A 23,343-nucleotide genomic window follows, 5' to 3' on the forward strand; every position below is an offset into this window, starting at 1 on the left:
CCCAATCCATAGACTTCCGTCTGGTGCCGTCTCCTCTGATTCCCTGTCGGGCGTGGGGCTGTGGGAAGTCGGGGCCGTGGGAGCCCCGGTGGGAACCCGCTCCCAGGAGTTGCAGCTCCACCCCTGGGATGCCCGCGGGACGCCTGCTGCTATGCCTGGCACACACCATGGCCTTACGTGGTCAGGAATCTAGTCCTCCTGCCTTCCCGTGGCAGATAGGGCAGAGGCTCGTGGGCACCTGTCCGGGCCTGCGGTGCCTGCAGGTGAGCCTAGGAGAGGAGTGACCTTCAGCGACAGCAGGAAATGTCTCCTCTCCACGTATCTCAGGGAGCCGAAATAGGGCCATCTGGCTGCGTGCAGGCAGGCCTCCCAGGGCTCTCGGGGAGCGAGCTCTCCCTGCGGGGGGCTTGCTCTGTCCAACCCCAAGAATCAGTGGCTTCGTTCAGGCCATTGCAGGATTTGACCATCCCGGAAATTATGCTGCTCTCCCGGCCCCCCAGGGGAAACTCCAGTGGGAGCAGTCAGGCCCTGGTCCTGTCGGCTGCAGCCAGGTGGGGAGCCTTGAGCCTCAGCCCCCCTGGGCTTGCGATTCGGACAAGGTGAGATGCCCATAGGCATCCTGCCCATTTGCCTAAAAGTGAGCGAATAAAATTGAAAAAAATCAAGGACCTTGGCACAAAGTGCCCAGGGTGATCCTGGCTCCATACTTCAGGGCTTTCTTTTTTCCATCTGGTGGCCCCCACCTCGGCCCCGCCCCCGTGCCTGGAAAGGGTGCTGTCTCTGTGAAACTTTTTTTAAAAAAAGATTTTATTTATTTATTTGATTGGGAAAGAGAGAGAGCACGAGCAGGAGGAGGGGCAGAGGGAGAAGCAGACTCTCCGCTGAGCAGGGAGCCCGACGCGGGACTCGATCCCAGGATCTTGGGATCATGACCTGAGCCGAAAGCAGACGCTTAACCGACTGAGCTGCCCAGGCGTCCCTCCGTGACACTTTAATAAAGAGAAGATGCACAGGCAGGGCAGTGATGGCCCTGGGTTGGTCCAGGGTCCCCATGCCTGTCCCTGTCTGTGTCCTCCAGTGCCACCTGCCTGCCCAGGGATGGGACCCAGGCCCGTTGCGGGCCCCAGGGGAGTGGCCGCAGCCTCTGTGGCCCCCCTGAAGTGTCAGGCAGAGGGTAAGGCAGCTTTCAGAGAACATCTCCAAGCCTCGTCCATAAAATGGGGTTCTACTATTTCGTGCTGCCTAGAAGTTTCTTTTTAAGTGCAGAGTTACTCGTTTTGGGTGTGTTTACAGAGTCGGGCAAACTGTATAAACAAACTATGGGCACACTCTAACTGGAGAACATTTTTGTGACCCCCGAAGGAAACCCCGTGTCCGTTAGCTGTCACCCCGCCTTATGCCCTGGTCCTTGGCAACCACTCATCCACGTTCTGTCTCTACAGATTTGCCTGCCCATATGTCTCCTAGGAAAGGAGTTACTTACGATGTGGCCCTTGGTGACCGGCTTCTTCCACGTAGTGTGACGCCTTTAATCTGTGTCCTCATCTGCGTCTGCCCTACAGCCCTGTATTGGGAAACACACTCCAGGGTAAGGAGACGTCCCTTTCTGTTTGCCCGTTCCCGCGGATGGTTGCTTCCATCCCAGGGCTGTTCTGGATCGAGCTGCCGTGCCAGCCCGGCTTCAGGTCCCCTGGGTCTCTGCCCACGGCTACCAGCCCTGGGGCCCCTGGAGACCCCGTAACCTCTCGACCGGCTCCCACAGCGGCCCCGGCACCGCACAGCCCCCAGCGACACGCGACGTGTGACATGCAAGGGACCCAGTCTCTCCATATCCCCACCAATACTGCCTGTTTTCTGGTTTTGTTCGTTTTGATAACAGCCCTCCCAGTGGGTGCCAAGTGGTGCCCCAGCGTGCTTTCTGTTTGCATTTCCCTGATGACTCCGTGTGCAAGCATCTTTCCACAGCCCTGCTGGCCATTTGCTCAGCTTCCCCGGAGAAATACCTGTTGGAACCCTTTGCCAGTTGGGTGGTTTGTCTTTCCATTGTTGGTTGTAGTTGCTGAGTTTGGGAGACGGCATAAGAGGGCCGTGTGCCCCTCGGGGCCTCCTCCGCACCTGCCCCCAGGACGTCGGGGCCCCGCTTCCAGGAAGCACTCCTCTCCACTCCAGGCCACTCTGCAGGAAAGGCAGGGCCGGGTCCCACGTGGGGTGGCTGCTGGCCGGGCGTGCGTGTCCACCATCGCTGGGGACATGTTGGCCACCGCCCGTAGCTCCCTGTTTGTGGGAGAGCCCGCTCCGACCCCAGGCTCTCTGTGCAGTGACATGAGTCAGCCTGAAAAGTAGCTCAGGACAGAGCAGTCAGAGGGTGGCTGTCGAGGGCTGACTAACGCTGAAATTGCTTATGGATGCTCCTGTGCTCGTGGGGGTGGGCACGGGGCGCACCTCCTGTGGGTTGAGGATGTGGGTGGGGGGGACCAAGCAGCCTGGGGACCTCTGGCTGCAAGAGCCACCCCCACCCCCCCGAGAGTGGGCATTTCCCAGCAAACAGGGCTGTGGGAAGGGGCCGGTTGGGGGACGATGAGCAAAGCCTCCCACGTGGCCTCCTGAGCAAGGGACGGGATGCCGGTCAGAGGCCTTGAAGGCAGAGGAGATGCCAGCACCCCATCTCACCTGGGGCCAGAGCTGGTGCTGGGGGCCGAGACCTTGGGCCCCACTGTGGATACAGGCTCCTGGGAGGTAAGGCCCGGGACCTGTCTGCTGAGCTCAGGCGTCTGGCCCTCTTCCTGAGGACAGGGGGCAGGTCAGCGCTATGTTTCAGGAAGGCCCTCCTGGCAACCCCGCCTCTCCCCTGCGCAGGGGATCCAGGGTGGGGGCAGGGCAGAAGACCATTCCCAGGCCTGGAGGGTCAGAGGGACGAGAATCCCCAAGCTCTGCTTCTTTCTCTGGGGCTGTCCTTGTCCCCTTTCTCTTCCTGCCTCTTGCCTCTCCTCCCACCGTGGTCGGCAGGATTCTCCGGAGCACCCCAAAGCCCTGCCCCTGGTGTGCATGCCCCTGGGGGGACCTGGGGGAGGCGAGATCTCGCTGTCATGAATGGGTTGTTGAGTCCAAGGGGAGATTGTCCTGGGGGGCCTGGCCTACGCAGGGGGCCTTTATAGAAGGTGAGGAATCAGACGTCCTCCTGCCGCTGGACAGAAGCAAACAGGCCTGTTGTGAGCTGCCCACAGAAGCCATGTGGCAAATCTGTGGCACCTCTGGGAGCCAAGAGTGGTCCTCAGCCCAGCCCACAGCCCACAGCCCACAAGAAAGCAGAGAGCAGATTCTCTTGACAGAACCGCCGCCTGAGCTCCAGGCAGGAATGTGGCCTGCCGGATAGATGTTTGCAGGCTTCGGGGCTGAGCAGAGGACCAGCTGACCCACACCCAGTTCCCAATGTGGAAAGTGTGCGATAATATGCTGTGTTGTTTAAGCTGCCGGGCTTGGAGTGAGTCACTGGGCAGCACAGGTAACTGGGACACCCATCACCGGGTAAGGAGAGCGGGCAGCTGGGGACCACCGGGTAAGGAGAGCCAGCAGCTGGGGCGAGGGGTGCTCACAAAGGCCTGGACTGACGGAACCGCGGACAGGGCATGGAGGGCAGCAGGGGTAGGCTGCTCTGGGACCAAGGTGCCCCGTCCCCCAGCTTGGAAGGGGAGCCTGGCTGGGGGAGGCATGGGCAGTGAGAGCCGGCATGGCTGGTAGGCAGCTCTGCCACAGAGGACCCCCCGAGGCAAGACTGAACAACTGTGTAGACTTACACAGAGGTCTGCAGCTGCACCCTTGCGGTGACGCCCCCTGGCTTCAGGGGGGCCCTCAGGGCAGGACTCCGGGCGCACTGTGGTCAGGCCTTGTCTAGGCGGCCCGCGAAGGGATGTGCAGGACCTCTGTGCACTCTGGTGGGGCCACTCCCTACAATCTGCGCTGGTTTTCGAGATCTCTTTATGTGAGTTAAATAGTTTCCTCTTAGTATTATTTTACTCAGGGCTTTTTTGGTCAGACTGACTGACAAGTTTCATCAAACACTGTTTCTTCATCTATTGGTGGGATTATATGATTGATTGATATACTAAATTTGATTGAAATCCTGGATTTCCTGGTATTGAACCATCCCTGCATTCCTGGAACAAAATGTACTTGGTCATAGTTGCCATTTAAAAATGTTTTTCTAGATTCTATTTGCTAATATTTTATTTAGAATTTGTTTGTAAGTATATTTGTAAGTGATTCAGTCTATGGTTAACTTTTTCTGCTCTCTTTTAATTAAATAATTAAGGTTCACTGCCCTTATGAATTAAACTAACAAGGTTTCCATCCTCTCCCATGTCCAGTGTGTTCAAAATAACATTGTAATTATCTGTACTCTTATGATGGACGAAGTTGCTCTGACCTCTCTAGTCCTAGTGCTTTTTAACAAACATGTTTACTAAGATATAATTTCGTACCATGTAAACCACCCATTTAATGTGTGCAAGTGAATGCGTTCAGAGCATTCACAAGGCTGTGCAGCCATCCCACATTCTAATTTCAGAGATTTCTGTCCCCCATGAAAGAAACTGCATTCCTGTAGGAGCCCTTCCTCTTCTTCCCCACCCGCCCCTAACCCCAGGCAACCACTCACCTGCTCCCTGTCTGTGGATTTGCCTAGTTTGCACATTTCATTATAAATGCAGTCCCACAACATGTGATTGTTTTTACTGGCTTCTTTCACTTAGAATAATGTTTTCAAGTTTCATCCTCGTACACATCCTTCTAGCATTAATGGGTACTTCATTCCTTTTTTTAAAAAAAAGATTTTATTTATTCATTTGAGAGGGTGCATGAGCACACACGAGCAGGTGGAGGGGCAGAGGGAGAAGCAGACTCCCCACTGAGCACAGAGCCTGATGTCATGACCTGAGCCAAAATCAGGAGTCAGACTCTTAAATGACTGAGCTACCCAGGGGCTCCCCTTGTGACTTTCAATATATACAATGCTGTCATCTTCAAATAAAGATAGCTTTGCTTCTTCTTTTCTAATCTGAATGCCTTTTATTTCATTTTCTTGCCCAGTTGCCCTGCCTAGAACCTCCAGTACAATGTTGAAGAGAAATGTCAACAGTAGAGGACAACAGTCCTTGTCTTGTTTCTGATTTTAGGGGGAAAGATTTTCAGTCGTCCACCATTGATTATGAAGTGAGCTCTGAGTTTTTGTAGATGCTTTGTATCAGGTTGAGAAAATTCCTTTATTCCTAGTTTCTTGAGTGTTTTTATCACAAAAAAGTGTTGGATTTTGTTAAATACTTTTTCTGTATCCTTTGAGATGATTGTGTGGTTTTTGCCCTTGCTTCTGTTACTATTAATCGATTTTTGTATGGCAAATCAACCTTGTGTTCCTGGGATAAATCCCACTTGGTCATGGTGTACAATCCTTGTTATATGTTGTTGGATTCAGTTTGTTATTATTTTATTGAGGATTTTCTTCTCTGTATTGACAAGAGAAATCACCAGAGATATTGGTCTATACTTTATTTTCTTGTGATGTCTTTATGAGGTTTTTGTATAAAGTCTGTACTAGCCTCATAAAATGAATTGGGAAGTGTTCTCTCCTTTTCCATTTCTTGGAAGAGTTTGTGAAGGATTCATATTCCATTTGGTAGAATTCACCAGTGAACCCGCTGAACTTGGGAAGTTTTTGATTTCTAATCCAATCTTTTGTTAGAAGTCTATTGAGGTTTCTACTTCATCTGGAGTTAGTTTTGGAAGTTGTTCTCTTTCTAGGTTTTTTCCTATTTCATCTGAGTTATCTAATTTGTTGGCATACAGTGTTTATAGTATTTCCTTATAATCCCTTTTATTTCTGCAAGACCAGTAGCGATAATCCCTTTTTCACTCCTGATTTTAATAGTTCGAGTCTTCTTTCTTTTTTCTTGGTCAGTTATAGCTAAAGATTTGTCACTTTTGTCTTTTCAAAGAACGAAACTTGTGTTCAGTAGAACAAAACTTTTGGTTTTGTTGACTTCCTCTATTGTTTTGTATTCTCTATTTCATTTGTTTCTGCTCTAGTCTTTATTTCTTTTCTTCTGCTTGCTTTGGGTTTAGTTAATTCTTTTTCTAGTTTCTTAAGGTAGAGGAGTAGGTTATTGAATTGAGATTTTATTTTTTAATATAGGTGTTTACAGCTGTAAATTCCCCTCTGAACATCTTTACTTATTTTAGTTGCATCTCATAAGTTTTGATATATTATCTTTTCATTTTTATTCATCTAATCATATTTTTTAATTTCCCTTGAAGTTTCTTCTTTGACCCACTGGGTATTTAAGAGTGTACTGGTTAATTTCCACATATTTATGAATTTCTTTTAATTATTGATTTCTATTTTAACTTCACTGTGGTTGGAGAATATACCTTGTATCATTTAAATCCTTTTAAATTTATTTATATTTGTTTTATAGTCTAACATAAGGTCTATCCCAAAGACTGTTGTATGTGTACTTGAGGAGATGTATTCTACTATTATTGTGTTGGGTACTCTACAAATGTCTGTTAGGTCTGGTTAGTTTATAATATTGTTCAAGTCCTCAACTCCTTATTGATATTCTGCCTGCTTGTTCTTTTAATTATTGAAAGTGGGTATTGATGTCTCCAACTATTATTGTTGCATTGGCTATTTCTCCCTTCAATTCTGTCAGTTTCACTTTATGTATTTTTGGAGTCTGTTGCTACTTACATATACTTTTTAAAAATTGTTTTATTTAAATTCAATTTAACTAACATGTAGCTTATTATTAGTTTCAGAGGTAGAATTTAGAAATTTATTAGTTGCAAATAACACCCAGTGCTCATTACATCATGTGCCTTCCTTAACGCCTGTCACCCAGTTTCCCCATCTTCCCACCCACCTCCCCTCCAACAACCCTCAGTTTGTTTCCTAGAGTTCAGTGTCTCTTATGGTTTGCTTCCCTCTCAATTTTCATCTTATTTTATTTGTCTTTCCTTTCCCCTCTGTGCATCTGTTTTGTTTCTTAAATTCCACATATGAGTGAAATCATATGGTATTTATCTATGACTGACTTATTTCTCTTAGCATAATACCCTCTAGTTCCATCCACGTCATTGCAAATGGCAAGATTTCATTCTTTTTTTTTTTAAGATTTTTAAAAAATTTACTTGAGAGAGAGAGAGCACAGACAGGAGAGTGGCAGAGGAGGAGAGAGAAGCAGGCTCTCTGCTTGACATGGGGCTTGATCCCAGGACCTCAGGATCATGACTTGAGCCAAAGGTAGATGCTCAACTGACTGAGCCACCCAGGCACCCCAAGATTTCATTCTTTCTGATGGCTGAGTAATATTCCATTGTATATATACACCACATTTTCTTTATCCATTCATATGTCAAAGAACATCTGAGCTCTTTCCATATTTTGGCTATTGTGGACATTGCTGCTATAAACATTGGGGTGCACATGCCCCTTTGAATCACTATATTTGTATCATTTGGATAAATAACTAGTAGAGCAATTGCTGGGTCAGAGGATAGCTCTATTTTCAACTTTTTGAGGAACCTCCATACTGTATTCCAGAGTGGCTGTACCAGCTTGCATTCCCACCAACAGTGCATGAGGGTTCCCCTTTCTCTGCATCCTCGTCAACATCTGTTGTTTCCTGAGTTGTTAATTTTATCCATTCTGACTGGTGTGAGGTGGCATCTCGTGGTTTTGATTTGTATTTCCCTGATGCTCGGTGATATTGAGCATTTTTTCATGTGTCTCTTGGCCATTTGGATGTCTTCTTTGGGAAAATGTCTGTTCATGTCTTCTGCCCATTTCTTGACCAGATTATTTGTTTTTTGGGTGTTGAATTTGATAAATTCTTTATAGATTTTGGATACTAGCCCTGATAAGACATCTGCAAATATCTTTTCCCATTCTGTAAATTGCCTTTTAGTTTCCTTTACTGTCCAAAACCTTTTTATCTTGATGAAGTCCCAATAGTTCATTATTGCTTTTGTTTCTCTTGTCTTTGAAGACGTGTCGAGGAAGAAGTTGCTATGGCCAAGGTCACAGAGGTTGCTGCCCGTGTTCTACTCTAGGATTTTGATGGATTCCTGTCTCACATTGAGGTCTTTCATTCATTTTGAGTTTATTTTTGTGTGTGGTGTAAGGAAATGGTCCAGTTTCATTCTTCTGCATGTGGCTGTCCAAGTTTCCCAACACCATTTGTTGAAGAGACTGTCTTTTTTCCATTGGGTATTCTTTCTTGCTTTGTTGACGATTAGTTGACCCTAGAGGTAAGGGTCCATTTCTGGGTTCTCTATTCTCTTCCACTGATCTATGTGTCTGTTTTTGTGCCAGTACCATACTGTCTTGATGATTACAGCTTTGTAATATAGCTTGAAGTCCAGAATTGTGATGCTTTGAGCTTTGTTTTTTTTTTCAACATTCCTTTAGCTATTCAGGGTCTTTTCTGGTTTCATACAAATTTTAGGATTGTTTGTTCCAGCTCTGTGAAAAATGTTGATGGTAGTTTGATAGGGATTGCATTTAATGTATAGATTGCTTTGGGTAGCATAGACATTTTAACAATATTTGTTCTTCCAATCCATGAGCATGGAATGTTTTTCCATTTCTTTGTGTCTTCCTCAATTTCTTTTATGTCATAAGTGTTCTATAGTTTTCAGAGTATAGATCCTTTACCTCTTTGGTTGAGTTTATTCCTAGGTATCATATGGTTTTGATGCAATTGTAAGTGGGATTGATTTCTTGATTTCTCTTTCTTCTGCTTCACTGTTAGTATATAAAATGCATCTGACTTCTGTGCATTGATTTTATATCCTGTGACTTTGCTGAATTCCTGTATCAGTTCTAGCAATTTTTGGGTGGAGTTTTTTGTGGTTTTTTACATAGAATATCATGTCATCTGTGACGAGTGAAAGTTTGACTTCTTCTTTTCCAATTTGGATGCCTTTTATTTCTTTTTGTTGTCTGATTGCTGAGGCTAGGACTTCCAGCAGTATGTTGAATAACAGTGGTGAGAGTGGACATCCCTGTCATGTTCCTGACCTTAGGGGAAAAGCTCTCAGTTTTTCCCCTTTGAGGATGATGTTTGCTGTGGGCTTTTTGTATTTGGCTTTTATGATTTTGAGGTATGTTCCTTCTATCCCTACACTGCAGAGAGTTTTTTATCAAGAAAGAATGTTGTATTTTGTCAAATGCTTTTTCTGCATCTATTGAGAGGATCATATGGTTCTTGTTCTTTCTTTTTTTAATGGGGTGTATCACATTGATTGATTTGCAGATGTTGAACCACCCTTGCAGCCAGGAATAAATCCCACTTGGTTGTGGTAAATAATCCTTTTAATGTACTGTTGGATCCTAGTAGCTAGTATCTTGGTGAGAATTTTTGCATCCATGTTCATCAGGGATATTGGGCTGTAATTATCCTTTTTGGTGGGGTCTTTGTCTGGTTTTGGGATCAAGATAATGCTGGCCTCATAGAACGAGTTTGGAACTTTTCCTTCATTTCTGTTTTTTGAAACAGCCTCAGAAAAATAGGTATTAATTCTTCTTTAAATGTTTGGTAGAATTCTGCTGGGAGGCCATCTGGCCCTGGACTCTGGTTTGTTGGGAGATTTTTGATTACTGCTTCAATTTCTTTGCTGGTTATGGGTCTGTTCAGGTTTTCTATTTCTTCCTGTTTCAGTTTTAGTAGTTTAAATGTTTCTAGGAATGCATCCATTTTTCCCAGATTGCCTAATTTGTTGGCATATAATTGCTAATAATATTCTCTTATAATTGTTTGTATTTCATTGTTGGTTGTGATTTCTCCTCTTTCATTCATGATTTTATTTATTTGGGTCCTTTCTCTTTTCTTTTTGGTATGTCTGGCTAGGGGTTTGTCAATCTTATTAATTCTTTCAAGGAATCAGCTCCTAGTTTCATTGATCTGTTCTACTGTTGTTGTTGTTTTTTTCCCTATATCATTGATTTCTGCTCTAATCTTTATTACTTCTCTTCTCCTGCTGGATTTAGACTTTATTTGCTGTTTTTCTCCAGTTCCTTTAGGTGTAAGGTTAGCTTGTGTATTTGAGACTTTTCTTGTTTCTTGAGAAAGGCCTGTATTGCTATATAGTTCCCTCTTAGGCCTTTGTTGCATCCCAAAGGTTCTGAACTGTCGTGTTTTCATTTTAATTTGTGTCCATGTATTTAAAATTTTTTTTTCTTTAATTTCCTGGATGACCCATTCATTCTTTAGTAAGATGCTCTTTAACCTCCATGTATTTGTGTTCCTTCCAAATTGTAATTGAGTTCAAGTTTTAAAACATTGTGGTCTGAAGTTATGCAGGGTATAATCTCAATCTTTTTGATTTGTGACCCAGAATGTGATCTATTCTGGAGAATATTCCATGTGCACTTGAGAAGAATGTGTATTCTGTTGCTTTAGGATGAAATGCTCTGAATATACCTGTGAAGTCCATCTGGTCCACTGTGATATTCAAAACCCTTGTTTTCTTGTTGATCTTCTGCTTAGATGATCTGTCCATTGCTGTGAATGGGGTGTTATTGTCCCCTACTATTATTGTATCATTACCAATCTGTTCCTTTAATTTTATTAATTGGTTTATATAGTTGGTTGCTCCCTGTTTAGGGGCATAAATATTTACAATTGTTAGATCTTCTCGTTGGATAGACTCTTTTATTATGTTATAGTGTCCTACTTCATCTCTTATTACAGTCTTTGGTTTAAAATCTAGTTTGTCTGATATAAGGATTGCTACTCCAGTTTTCTTTTGATCTACATGAGCATGATAAATGGTTCTCCACCTCCTCACTTTCAAACTGTAGGTGTGTTTGGGTCTAAAATGAGTTTCTTGTAGGCAGCATATCAATGGGTCTTGTTTGTTTGTTTTTTTTAATCCAGTCTGATACCCTGTGTCTTTTGATTGGAGCATTTAGTCCATTTTCATTCAGAGTAATTATTGAAAGATATGAATTGAGTGCCATTGTATTACCTGTAAAGTCATTGTTTCTGTAAATTGTATCTGTTCTTTTCTGATCTTTGTTACTTTTGGGCTCTCTCTTCACTCAAAGGATCCCCTTTAATATTTCTTGCAGCGCTGGTTTAGTGTTCATGAATTCATCTAATTTTTGTTTGTCCTGGAAACTCTTTATCTCTCTTTCTATTCTGAATGACAGCCTTGCTGGAGAAAGTATTCCTGGCTACATATTTTTCCCATTTAGCACCCTGAATATTTCATGCCAGTCCTTTATGGTCTGCCAGGCCTCTGTGGACATGTCTGCTGCCTATCTAATGTGTCTACCCTTGTAGGTTAAAGACCTCTTGTCCCAAGCTGTTTTCAGGATTTTCTCTTTATCTCTGAAATTTGCAAGCTTCACTATTATGTGTGGAGGTGTTGACCTATTTTTATTGACTTAGATGGGAGTTCTCTTGTGCCTTCTGGAGTTGGATGCCTATTTCCTTCCCCAGATTAGGGAAGTTCTCAACTATAATTTGTTCAAATCAAACTTCTGCCCACCCCCTTCATTTTCTGGGATGCCTATTATTCAAATATTATTTCACTTCATGGTATTGCTGATTTCTTCAATTCTCCCTCTGTGATCCAGTAGTTGGATCCGGATTTTTTCTCTTTTTTTTCCCTCTTTTTCTCAACTTCCCTGTTTTCCATCATTTTGTCTTCTATATCACTGACTTCTCTTCTGCCTCATTTATTTTAGCTGTTAGAACCTCCATTTTTGCCTGCATCTCAGTTAAAGCATTTTTAATTTTTGCCTGATTAGATTTTAGTTCTTTTATTTCTACAGTAAGGGATTCTCTAGTGTCTTCTATGTTTTTTCAAGCCCAGCTAGTGTCTTTATAATCATTGTTTTGAATTCTAGTTCTGACATCTTACTTATATCCATATTGATTAAATACTTCCTCTTGTTCTTTATTTTGGGGTGAGTTTCTCCATCTCAGCCTTATGTCCAGAAAAGAATAGAAGAAAGAGAGAGAGAGAAAAAATAACAACACCAGAAAAATACAAACAAAACTAACCAGAAAAAAAAAAAAAGGAAACAAAGCAAAATAAGATGGAATCAAACAAGAAGTAAACCAGAACAAAACAATAAATTAGATCCTGGGTGTATTTTTGTTTGTTTGATAGTGAACTAGATCTCAAAATAGAAAAGAAAGAAAAACTTAAAGTATATATATAAAAGTACAATAAAATACAATGAAAGGAAACAAAAAACAATATATATATAATGTACATATAAAATTAAAAAATAAAAAAAAGAATTGAAAAAAATCAGAAAATAACTGTGAAAAACCTAAAACTGAAAGACTAAAGAATAATAAAAATAACCTGCAAATACTATATACTGTTTTTCCCAAGAGCTGAAGTTTTGCAGTTCTCTAGGATTGGTAACTTGGTATTAACTGGATGTTCCTGATGGTCTCCTGGGAGTGGGGCCCATTACACTGATTCTCAAGTGTCCTTGCCTGGGTGGAATTGCACCCCCTTGCCAGGGTGCTGGGCTTAGTGTAAGCACTCTGGATTGCTCTCTGTGGCTGTTTTGCTGCCTGAAGGCTTTCAGCATCAATTTCAGGGATGAAAATTGTCATACCCCATCTCTAGTCCTGGAGCTGAACGTTTGTACCCCCCACTCTTCAGTGCACCTCCAGAGAAAAGCAGTCAATTACACCTGTCCCTCTGGTCTCCGTCCACACTCTGTGCTCACCCAGTCTGTGACTGAGCATTTTTATCTCAGACATGCAACCCCCGTTTGGAGTCTCCAAACTTTATGGATTCCTGCAGCTTGTACCCTTGCCACACCACTCCTCCTGAGGGAGGGTGGGGGGTCTCACCACAGCTCTGCCTCTTGCTGGGCCCCTGCTCTGAGAACGGTCATCCCACCGTGTCAGGGTTCGCAGTTTATGGCAACATTGACCAGAAAGCTGGCACCTGGGCTCACTGTTTGCAACCCGCTTCCCTGTTCCAATGCCTGGGAACTCTTCTGCACTCAGGCTCCCCTGTTCTTCCTGTGACCCTGGGGATCCTGAGACCACACTGTCCCACCTGGGAATTCACCCCACTTCACCATCTGAGCAGTGGGGATGTCCCCCACTGTAGCAAACTTCTAAAAATTCCGATTTTGGGCTCTGCTGCTTATAATACTGTGCAGAAGCCTCCTTAAGTGGGCTCCTGCCCCTTCGTCCTATCTTCAGATATCTCGCCACAGATTCACATCTCTGCACCTCCTACCTTCCAAAAAGTGGTTATTTTTCTATTTGTAGAATTGCAGCAATTCTTTTCTCAGATCTCTGATTTATTTTGCAAGTGTTCAGAATGATTTGATAACTATCTAGCTGAATTCCAGGGACCAGATGAAATTAGGGTCCCCTACTCCTCTGCCATCTTAACTCCTCCTCCTGCATATATGTTTAAAAGGAAACATGCTTGCTTATAGTTCTCTAATGAATTGGCCCTTTTATTGCTGTGAAATGGTTCTCTTTATGTGTAGTAATTTTGTGTGTGTGTTTTTAAGTTGATTTTATCTGATCATAGTGCAGTCTCTCTGGCACTTTTATCCATTTTCATCCTTTCTTTCAAACTATTTGTATGTCTGAGTCTAAAATATGTCTGTTGTAGACACCACATAGTTGTATTTTGGTTTATTTTTCAGACAATCAATCTCTGCCTTTTGATTAGATTGTTTGATCCATTCACATTTAGAATTATTGTTGATATAACTAGATTTACACCTGCCATTTTGCTTTTTGTTTTCTATGTTTCATGTCATTTTCATTCCTCTGTCCTTCTGTTACTGCTTCACTTTGTTTAAGGTAGATGTTTTTTTAATGCAACATGAACAATCATGAATTTCTCTAACAATTTATGTAACAATGAAATTACATGTTTAAGTTATTTTTAGTGGTTTCCCTAGGACTTACCATACATATCTCTTAAAGTATCAGAATCTAACTCAGATTTATATTGACTTAGTTCCAACAAAATATAGAAACTTTGCTCTTAGATTGCTCCATTCACTCCGTCTTTTTATTCTATCATTATACATCTTGCATCTACATATGTTACAAACCCAACAGTACATTGTTAAATCACTTTATATAATCATGCCTTTTAAAGAAGGTGAGGGAAGAATGGAAGGCAAGCATATATTTGTGGAGCTTGTTATTTTAACCTCCTTTACCCTTTTTTATCATCTTTATTTCTTCCTGTGGACTTGAATTCATATCTCATGTCATTCTCTTCCTCCAATAGACCTTTTCCCCACCACTTTTGTGCTGTTATTCTCAAATATATTACATGTGTATGATATAGGCCCTCAAATACAACACATTGTTTTATGAAATTGCTTTTTAAGTAAGTCAAGAGAAGGAAGAAGAAATATGCAATCATAGTCTTTTGTAATTACCTACATAATTACCTCTACTGACACTTTTATTTGTGTGGATTTGAATTACCATCTTGTGCTACTTTCTTTCAGTCTGAAGAACTTCTTTTAGTATTTCTTGTAAGGTAGATTTGTTAGCAACTAATTGTCTTTTTATTTAGGAATACTTTTATTCACCCTCATATTTTAAAGATACTATTCCTGGATATGAGACTTTTAGTCGGCAGATTTTTCCTTTCAACACTTTGAATATTTCATCTCTTTGCCATCTGGTCTCCAATGTTTCTAAGTCAGCTGTTAATTCTATTGGAGTTCTTTTGTATGTGATGAGTTGTTTTTCTCCTGCTGTTTTCAAGATTTTGTCTTTGTCTTTGATGTTTCAATTAGCATGTGTTTTGGTGTGTGTCTTTGTGTTTATCCTCCTTGGAATACTGAGTTTCTTGGATAGGAAGTTAATATTTTTCATCAGATTTGGAAAATTTCCAGCCATTACTTTTTCAAGTATTTTTTCTATTCCCATGCAACTCTCATTACATGTATGTTGGTGTGCTTAATGGTATTCCACATTTCACTGAGGCTCTGTTCATTTCTCTTTGTTTTTTCCTTCCTATTCTTCAAATCGTGTAATCTCTATTGATCTAGCATTAAGTTTGTGGATTCTTCTGCCAGCTGAAATATACTGTTAAGCCCCTCTAGTGAATTTTTCATTTTACTTAATGTACTTTTCACCTCCAGGATTTCCAGTGAGGTCCCAGTCACCCTAAGCACACCTAATACCTAGATCTTGGCTTTTAATACTATTCTCCAGTAAAAGGAACCCGAGATCTTGGAGGAACAGCTGATTCCAGGGTGGTGTCAGTAATTACGCAAGAGGCATCTGGGACATTTGTAGTGCCAGAAAGTAAAGAAGTAGTGAAAAACCCCACTGTGATGGAATTTTGTCAAAGGGACAGGAGCCAACCTTAAAGAGCTTCTGATGGCCCAAGCCAGAATAATTTGAGCATTAAAATAAAGTAGTACAAGATTATAGCCCAAAGCATAAAATGAATACCTGTGAGTCCATACTGATCTAAGTCAGTGACTGAATAAATACATAAATGGGGAGAAGAACCAAATGTCCCATGGAGAAGAATTCCAAGTCATTACATAAATACTCCATCCTCCCTTCTCCCTACAGTGTGGGCTGCTCATGGTGGCTTCCCTCCGAGGAGCAAAGTTTGAAAAATGGGAAGAAAAGTAAAGGTTAGAGTGGAGCAGTGGAGAGGTCCAACGAGCGTGGCCTCGGCCAGGTCCTCACGGTCAACGTAACAGTGATCAGTCATGAGGTTCGCCTGTGCCCTTCTTCTAATGTAATGAAAGTGGCTCTTTACCCAGAACCCATAGTCAATCATTAGAAAAACATCAGGCAAATTTTAGTCAAGAGTTGTTTTATAAAACATCTCTAATTTTTCCCATGTTTGAGCTCTTAAATTTATCTTCCAAGCCCTTTATCTGTTTTGTCATGATTTCCATCTCATATTTTTGCTCTTTGCTCATATTTTTTATACTTCATCTTCCAGGCCATTGATTTGGGTCTAAACAGTGATCATAATGTCCTTCAATCTATCCACTGAAATTATTCTTTTGAACTCCAGGAACAAAATGACAGGCATCGGGCCTCTCGAGGGTCTCCTAAGTTGTCAGTGAGTCTCTTCCTATTGCCCCCAGGGCACCCGGAGCCAGCATCCACTTCAGGGGAGGGGGCAGACAGAGTGGAGGGGACAATACCATGCTTCCAGAACCCCCCGCCCACCGTCTAACCTGGGAAGTGACATCACACCTCTCTCAGACGCCCCAAGTCTATGCCCTTGACTTGAGATCAAAAGATGAGGTTGCGGCCACAAGGGCTGAAGTCAAAGCCACCTGTTTCGGACTTCGCAAAGGAATGTGCGTCTCTGATTCCATCAAGGACGACATGTTCTGAACATCATTCAGTTGATGTTCTGTGAGTCACAAATTCTGCAACAAAGTGCCATGAAGGGATAGCTTTTCTGTCCCCATAGCAGTGACCTGTCAGGGACCATTGGAGCAGAATAATGAGAAATGCAGGGATGTTGGGAGCCACCTCCTGGGACACGGTCCAAACACCTTCAAAGAAGGTCCTCAGTGTCAAAAAGAGACGGGCAGAGGCTCAGGGAATAACCATTAATCACAATAGCGTGTTTTTTTTTTTTTAAAATAACTGATTCATTTACTGTCTCCTTCCTCTCTTCCTTTATCAACTCACCCTTAACCCATGATCAGTACGTGTGTCAGACATCCTTCTGTGGCCTCATTGCCATCTTCATGCTGACGACTTCCAAATCTCTTTAATGAACTGCAACCCCTGAGTGCACCTGCCCACCTATCCACTTGCACACCCGGACACCCCAAAGTAATGTGTGAATTCAACTCACATCCTCGACCCTGGACTGCACCTCTTCCTTTGGGGGGTGGCATCGAGCAGAGAAAAAAGAATGTGGGAAGCTCCAGGAGCCTGGTCACAGCCCCACCCCATTGCTAAGCTCTGCTCATTGTGGACTGTTGTCTGGGAAACCTGAACCCTTTTAGGGGCAGCCGGGGAGGGGGGCGCAGTGTGCTGGAGACACATCATCCTAGAGAAAAGACAGCAGCTCAGAGGATGTGAGCCCTGAGGTGCCTGGGCTGAGGACCCAGAAGGACCCTGGGATCCCTGGACTCTGAGCCCCATCAGTAACAGGCTGCTTACTTGGGAGAACAGACGGATCTCCACCAACCTCTTGCTCTGAGCAGAAATAAGTCAACCTCCTCCTTGGATCAGTTACTAGTTTGATCTCAATACAGGAGAATCTTTGGCAATAAATACTTGGATAATGGGTCCACTCTCCTCCTAGAGTTTGTCTGGTGAGCTGTCTGGGCAGAGGGCAAGGCAGGGCAACCAGAGCCCCAGGGATTTGGGGGTGCTGGCCAGTGGGCAGCAGAGGGCGGGTGCATGGCCATCGCAACTGGTCACACATCAAGAGTGAGGAATGAGGGCATCACTATGACCACATAGGTTTTGGTCCAGGAACATAAACATATAAAATCCTGCTGGGAAATCCCACGTGCAATTCACCTCGTGGGCAGGTCTCAGGAGAGAAGCTGATGGTCATCTCAGGGGATGTAGACTGAATTGGACTCCACCTCCCTCCCTGGTGGGAACTCAGAGATACAAGGGCTACCTTAATTTACAAAGGACAGCTCCTGCAAGCTACCTCAGACCCCTGGCTTCCCACTGAAGTTGGGCACCAAGGGCGTGACCACTCTCATGGCCTGACGGTCTGGCCAGTGTCACAAGACAAGGAGGAAAGAGACAGGTGAGAACTGGAAAGAGACACAGACTCATTTGTGGAGGCCACGTAACTCTCTACATAGATACATTTCCCAAGAAACTTTACAATTAGAACTAATAAGGTTTGATATAAGGGTTATAAAAACCTACAGCACCACTACCCGATCTCTAGCACTAATTGGAAAATGCAATAGAAAAAAACATACTGCTCACAACAGCAACAGAACTCTACTTAACAGTAAATACAGATGTGTAGCATCTCAAATGAGAAAATACTAAAATTTTATGGGGGGATATAGATGAAAGTTTAACTATTGGAGAGAAAGACCATGAATAGGAAGACTCAATTTTAAATGTTTATTTTTCCCTGTAAAAAAACCTATAAACTAAACACAGTTTCATTTACAATCCTAACAGTGTTCCTTGGGGCCCCTGATCAGGTAGATTACTGCTTCACGTAGATACTGAAGGACCAGGAATAGTCAAGTTTGAAGGCGGAGCAGGAAGCAGGAAGCAGGAAGCCAAATATCAAGACTCCGTCTGGAGCCAGGGTGGATGTGTGGAAGTCCTCCATGGGAAACGCAGAACTTTGAAGCATTTAGAAGAAATGGCTTTATGGCTTTAAGAAAAATTCTTAAGTGAGACACACAATCATAATTGAAGTTGGATACATTTGGCTATCTCTGTTGTACGTGGACGCACATACAACAGAAGACACCACAAACAAAGTTAAAAGTTAAACAACAAGCCCCAGATCAAGAAGAAATATCTTCTATACACATAACAGACAAATGGTCATTATGCTGCATATATAAAGAGCTTATACTAATCAATAAGACAATACAAAAGAAGAACCAACCAAAAATAGGAACATGCAATGAACAGAAGTGGAAACTGAATATCCCATACCCATGAAAAGTCACCCTCTCCCTAGTAATCCGGGACATGCAAATGTAAGCAAGAATTTAAGATCATCACATGAACAAAGGCTAAGTACCCAACAGCAGTCATGCGGGCAATGGGCAGGTAAGCTCTCAGACAATCTGAGGGAGGTATGCGGGCTCCACCCTTTGAAAAGCAATTCGTCTGCTGGTGAAGCTGGAGCCCGGCAGGCCCCTCCATCCTGTGACCCCATCTCTCCTGGACTCTGGAGACACTGCTGCATTTTGCGCAAGGAATGGAAGCAGTGGCCGGTCCCAGGTGGGGACAGACTCCATGACATCAGCCTGTTCACAAAGTGGCTAAGACAGGCCCCAGCAACCGCGCAAGGACCTGGGCCAGCAGGGGCGTTGTGGCACGGAACTACAGAACGTGATGCTGTTTGTGTGATGTCATGAAGAACAAACCTTTGCTGAAACCATACGGAGGAGAGAAGACGAGGGGAGTGGGGCCGAATGCTAACACCTGCTAGGTCCGGGTATGGGCACGCATCGTCCCATGCCATTGGTTCTGAATGTTCCAGCCACTCCATCAAGAACACGCAGGGGACAAAGAATGTGGGTCCTGAAGGAAAAAAAAAAAGCTATGGAGAAACAGGAGACAACAAAAGGCCCTAAGAAAGCAGAACCAGGGCAGACAGTGAGCCACGTGCTCAGGGGAGATGAAAGAGGAAGAAGCCATCAGAGACGTGCGCGGACGGGACGGCTGAATACAACCTCAAGGACACTTATTCAGTCAACAAATAATAATTGAACACCTGCGAGAGCCAGCCCCGGGTACTCCGTGAGGCTCCCCCCCTCTTCCGAGCGTTGGGGGCAACCCACACGCAGAGAGTAAGTCAGGAAGAGACACTTGGGAGGGTGTGCTGTGGGCTGTGGAGGAGGACCGCGCCGGGGCTGGTCGGCGAGGTGTTCCCGGGGACCAGCACAGCCCGCGTTCAGGGGGCATGAACACGATGGCTGGGTGCGGAAGCGCGAGGTGTGTGGGGGAGAGAAGGGGGACTGGGGTCCCAGGACGGCGTGGCAGCCAGGGCGTGGGTCGGGAGGCTGTGTCCCCCCAGCCAGGATGAAGACCAGAGATCTTGGCTCTAGCGGACAGCCAGTCTGCGCGTTGGGTTGGACCCAGCGAGCGTGGGGCGTGGTGTGCAGGCAGGGGCTGGGGTGGAGGGGCGCAGGAGGAGGAGGGGGTCTGCTGGCCACAGTGGCCTCCCCTCCGGGACGAGGGAAGCAAGGGAGGGCGAGGAGGAAGGGCAATGAACGGAGTAGCAGACTGCTGCTGGGGGCAGGAAAGTGTCGGCCCACTGCGGTCCTTTCTGGAAGGTCTGGGAGACAGTCAAGCTCCAGGCTCGTGCAGGTGTGGGCAGAATTCAACTCCAGGCGTTTCTGGACAGATGCCCCCACATCCCAGCTGGCAGCCAAGTGAAGGTAGCTCTCAGCTTCTAGAAGCTTCCCACAGCCCTCAGCCCACAGCGGCCTTGCTCCATCCTCAAAGCCAGCAAGGGTGGGTTGAGTCCTCACACTCAGGCTGTCCTGCCCCTTCCTCTGCCGAATCTGAGGCCAGCCATCCACACGAAGGGCTCGTGTGACTCGATGCCCAACAATTTCCATCTGCAGAGGCCCAGCTCAGTCCCACCTCCGAGTCCCCGTCACCATGCGCAGTGGCCTCTGCCCATGTTCCAGCCAGGTAGAACGTGGCAGGTAGAAGAAGGGGTACAGGAAATGTGGCAGAATAGTGACCACAGATGAATCTTCACTGCACGCGTTTGCACTTTCCAGTGGGTGTGAACACTTATCACAACAAAAAGGGCAGTGTGCCGCGTGATTCTAGATGGGATGGTGGTGGTGTCCAGCACCCCGGGGTCAGAGCACGGCCAGGCCAGCGTCCCCTCGCATGTGCTGGGGGTGGGGGTGTTCACCCAGACACAGCAATGGTCTCGGATCCTCAAGCCACGTCTGAGCAGATGGGCTCCCTGGGAGCATCCGCGTCCTGGAAAAGCCCAGTGAGGAGAAGTTCCCGAATCCAGGGAGGGCGTGGGGAGGGCTTCCGGCACCAGCGATGCTGATTCCATGCAGAGAGGGTCCCGGGCCAGCCCGGGGGGCGAGCTGGTTGCCGCACATAACTGTGCCTCCGAGCGGAGGGAAGACTGGGCGGGACGGGCAGGCCGCAAGACCTCAGCTGTGCGAGAGAGCTGGGGTCCCCGCGCTTCCCCCGAGGAAGTGGGAGGTGAAGCCCTACGGCACCAACCAAGACAGGGAGGCTGCACCACGTGAGGGGATCTTTTCGCCGCTGGTGAGTGGGGGTTGCCGGCTGGTGTTGGCTCTCCCGCATGTCCTCACCTGCCTGTGTCGCCGGCTGGCTGCCCGTGGATCTCAGTGGTTTGAGCTCAGGGCTGTGCCCAGAGGTCCCACGGCCCATCACAGCACTGGGCCCAGAGACCCGGGACCTGGCGCGGACGCCTGCCAGGCGCTGGCCGGGCTGCGCCGGGTTCCCTTCCTGCCGGGTCCTGGCAGGCGGCTTCGGGGCCCACGGAGCCAGCAGTGCAGTTGGCGGTCTGGGGACTGGTGTGACCCTGTCTCGGGACGCTGGTGCGCCTCCACACCGAGTGTGTGCTTCCAGACCGTCAGCTCCTCTCAGGCTGGCTTCCCGTCCCTGCATGCTGGAGGCCTTGTCCCCGGGACACCCAGGCGTGAGGGGACTGGCTCAGGGCGGACGGCTCCTACAACGCAAGGGTGCACCCCGCTCAGTTCCACAGCGCCGATTACACGGCATCCCAGGGGCTTGGAATGTGTGCGGTGTGGCCGCCAAGGTCCAGGCTGCGGCGTCTCCAGAAACATCCGCGAGCACCGCCTCAGTGCTTATGAAGGACAACCCACCAGCACGCGTGGACTGTTCAGCTCCTATTCACAGCGCTGACCCCAGCACCCCTGAGGGCAAGGGCCGGGGCGCCTGTCTCTCCCCTGCCCTCCTTGCCTGTCTCTACCACCCGCCCGGCGTCTAGATTATAGCTCGGTCCAATTTTAATTCACTTCCAGTTTGGGTGCGACTTCCGTCCCTTTTCCATCCATCGTCAGCTCAGTCCAACTCAATTTCTGTTTAATCCAGTTCCTGTGCTCAGGTGCCCAGCAGGGTCCCCCCCGGAGGGCGGCAGGGAGAGGCCAGAAGAGGGTGGAGGCTGCGTGGGCCCGCGCCCACCTGCGGGGTATGACCGGGCGTGGCACAGGGTCCCCGTGGGGCACGTGTGACGCACCGCAAGTGGACGAGTGCCTGTGGGTAAAGGTGTGTCTAAGCCGACGGGCGACAGGACTGGACACAGGAAGCCACGTTCTTCACTGCACTCCTGCGCAGAGACTCCAGCGTGCTTCCATGCATTGTGAGCTCCTAGGAAGGGACGGATGTAGGAAAGGTTTCTAGAGCTAGTCCAGCAGATCCAGGCAAACTCGGCAGCTGAGGGTAGCTTCCAGGTGGGGGTGAGGACCGCCGGGTTGGGCGCTGGCCGCTGGTGGGGGCGGAGGAGGCCCTTGCTGAGCTGGACCCCCACGTGAGCACCTTGCTTCAAGGCCCATCCGCTGCACGCTCTCAGGACAAACCAAGACAGAACGGGGACACAGCACATGTCCGGACGGAAATCGGTCCCTAGGCCGCCGCAAGGGGCATTAGGGCCACGCTCGGAGCTGAGCATCCCACTATTCTGCAGCTCTCCGGGAGTGTCCCAGGGCGACTCAATGCACCATAAGCCGAGAAACAAATTCTCACTTTTCCTTGCCTTGCAGGTGACTCATTTCCAAACGGCTCCGCAGAACGACCCCAAAGTTGAATCTGAGACTCTTGGAGCAGGAGCAACTTGCTGGGAAATTTGAGGACGCAAATTCAATTCATCATTATTTATGAAGCGACATGGAGGAGTTTATTACTCTGATTACTCACTAATCATTCCCCATAAATGCAGGAACTGACAAAATCCCGCAGAATCAATAAAGTGGTAAGTTCCCCGTCTAAATCATGGCATCTAGTATTCTTGAGTAAACCTTTCGGTAATCTACAAAGGCTGTTGAATTTTATAGTAAGTGTTTTTCAAACCAAGCTGGATTCTAAACAATAATGACTTTTTAATGTGGCTCTGTGATTACATTGTCATAGTGACATACGGGGGTCTTTGACTGCATCCGAAATGAGCCTGGTGTGAATTACTCGCAGGCATAGCCCAGCGCGGCCCCAGGTAAAGCAATCTTCATAAATTACCCTCCAATCCGGGTGGCCTGGCAGGCGAGGCCTGATGCCAATGTTGGCAACTTAAATTTCAACAGACAATTTGTAAACACGTTCCTCCCTTTGTTCTGGAGCCGTGGCTGCGACCCCGCAGCTCAGAGCGCCGGCAGCCCCTCGGCTCAGCCCGCCAGGCCCGGCTGTGACCTTGTGTTCGTGCTCCGGGGCCCATGGCCCACGTGGCTGCTTGCGCGGAAGAGCAGGAGTGACAGCCCACACCCAGGGAGCCATGCCGTGTCACGCTTGGTGGCCCACGCGGCTAGCGGCCACCGTATGGGGGAGAGCAGGCCAACGTTCCCGCTCTGGCCGACCCCCGCTCTGGCCGACCCCCGCTCTGACGGACCCCCGCTCTGACGGACCCCCGCTCTGGCCGACCCCCGCTCTG

The sequence above is a fragment of the Neomonachus schauinslandi genome, chromosome 9 (assembly GCF_002201575.2).
Source record: "Neomonachus schauinslandi chromosome 9, ASM220157v2, whole genome shotgun sequence".
NCBI lineage: Eukaryota > Metazoa > Chordata > Mammalia > Carnivora > Phocidae > Neomonachus > Neomonachus schauinslandi.